This window comes from Convolutriloba macropyga, chromosome 13 (genome assembly GCF_964194025.1).
Source record: "Convolutriloba macropyga chromosome 13, txConMacr16.3, whole genome shotgun sequence".
Taxonomy (NCBI): Eukaryota; Metazoa; Xenacoelomorpha; order Acoela; family Convolutidae; genus Convolutriloba; species Convolutriloba macropyga.
This window is the reverse complement of record NC_134480.1, coordinates 15,179,000-15,181,499: the sequence shown is the minus strand read 5'-3', so window position 1 is coordinate 15,181,499 and position 2,500 is coordinate 15,179,000.

Genomic DNA, 2,500 nt, shown 5'->3' with positions numbered 1-2,500 from the left:
AACTTCATCTCACCTATAGTTATTACAGTTAAAAGAGATAAAACAGTTAAATTAGCACTAGATTCAAAAATTTTAAATAAGTCTATTCACAAAAACAAATATCAAATGCCAAATATTGATAATTTGATTGACACAATTCAGCAAAATTTAAACACATCCGCATCACAAGAAACAGCATATTATTCCACACTGGATTTGAAGTACGCATACAGTCAACTTAAATTAGATCCGGAAACAGCCAAACACTGTAACTTTAATATTATCAGCGGTGAGAGAACGGGAACATATCGGTTCATTACAGGTTTCTACGGTTTAACTGATATGCCAGCAGCTTTCCAAAAAGTAATGGACTATACTTTAGTCGGACTAAAACATACTTACTGCTTTCTAGATGACATTAGAGTGGTTAGCCGTGGGACCAAAGAAGACCACCTAAAACTTGTTTACCAGTGCTTACAAAAATTGGATGAGGATAATCTACGAATCAACTTACCTAAATGTCATTTTGCAAAAACCGAAATAGAATGGTTAGGACATAAATTCAGTCAATCTGGAATAGCCCCACTTGAGTCAAAAACAGCGGCAATCGCATCTCTAACAGCACCTAAAAATTTAAAACAACTCCGATCATTTTTAGGTTCTGTACACTACCTTGGTTAATTCATTCCTAACTTATCCCAATTATGTCATCCTCTTCGTCCATTATTAAAAAAGAACACAAAATTCATTTGGAACATAGAACATGATACACATTTCCAAGCAATTAAAAATAGAGTAGCAAACGCCACAGAAAACACTCATTACAATCCTCACTTGGAAACGCGGATCAAATGCGATGCTTCTAGAGCAGGGTTAGGAGCAGCACTAGAACAACGTTCACCTACAGGTTGGCATACGGTCGCATTTGCATCTCGATTCCTTAACTCAAATGAGGAACGTTATAGCATTAACGAACTTGAATTACTAGGTGTTGTGTGGTCCGTAGAATATTTTAAATATTATTTATTTGGCAAATCATTTACAATCATCACAGATCATCGAGCATTACTCTCAATCATGAAAGAACACAGATCAAACAAATCTTATAATAGTAGATTAACACGATGGATTGATCGTCTTTTACCTTTTGACTTTAATATTGAACATATCCCCGGTGCAAAAATGGGGCTGGTAGATTATATTTCTCGCCAACCAAATCAAAAAGCAAAAGTTACAAACAAATATGACGAGGAATTTGCGGTAGCAACAATTACCCGCATTCGTGACGCAATTGCAGCAATTTATGTAAATACCACACCACAAACCTGCCAATCATGACATTTTAACAGCGTCATTACCTCACATTCCACACGTGCCTCACATCCTCGCTCAACAAACTATTCCAATTTGCTTTCTGCCATTAATCGAAACACAAATCAGTTGCTTCTTAAATACTCTGCAAACGCAGCACAATTGCAATCTCATTCTAATACCAGTACAAATTCAACTCAAATCCAGTCACAAATAACTACTACATTCAACCAAACTCATATCCACGTAATTGAAAACCACACAATGAGTACTTCTCCTTCGCACAGCCGAAACCCGCAAACTCCCCCTACCCACAGCCGAGTGACATTTCAATCCACTCCAAATTCAGGAACGACCCGATCTTCAACTGAGGGACACCCTTCTCCTAGTGTCGAATTGTCAAAAGAAGAGGTGTTTGAGAACAACCTGACACAGTTGTTCACAAAAGGCTTTCTGGCAGTACTGACTAGCAAGGACGCAGTTCTGAAGGAGGTGCGGGACTGCATACTTCAAGATGACCCCCAGAGATGCAAGGAAGTCAACCCGTACCTATTCTCGTACTGGCGAGACTTGCACGTCCGCTCAGGATGTGTTTGTGTGGACGAACGCGTTGCGATTCCACACTCCATTCAAGACGCGGTCTTGGAAAGCCTCCGCTTAACGCATCCAGGAAGTTGGGGGATGATAACGCTTGGTCAATACGCGTTCTGGCCGTATATGCACCGCGAAATTCTAAATAAAGCGGCCACGTCCAAACCTTGCACGGATATTGGTAAGAACCTTAAACCTGTTATTCCGGCGTCTAATTGGAAACCTTTATTGCCATGTACAGAGCCCAAAGAAGAAATACAGATTGACTTTGGAGGTCCTATCACGAATGAAAAAGATCAAGACACATATTTTCTTGCATGTATTGATCGTTTTTCCAAATATCCTTCTGTAGAAGTATTTGATAAAGCTAATGGACCAAATGTACTAAAATTTTTAGACGATTACATTCAAACCCACGGTGTTCCCCGAAATATTAGACTTGATCAAGCTCGATGTTTAATAGGTTATAAAGTTAAAAACTTTTGCAAACAACACAATATTAACATACTACCTGCCCCTGTAAATGATCATAGAGCCATAGGATTAGTGGAGCGTTTGATACAAACAATTAAAAGACGCTTAGGCTGCATGAAATTAGACAATAGAAATAAAACATTCA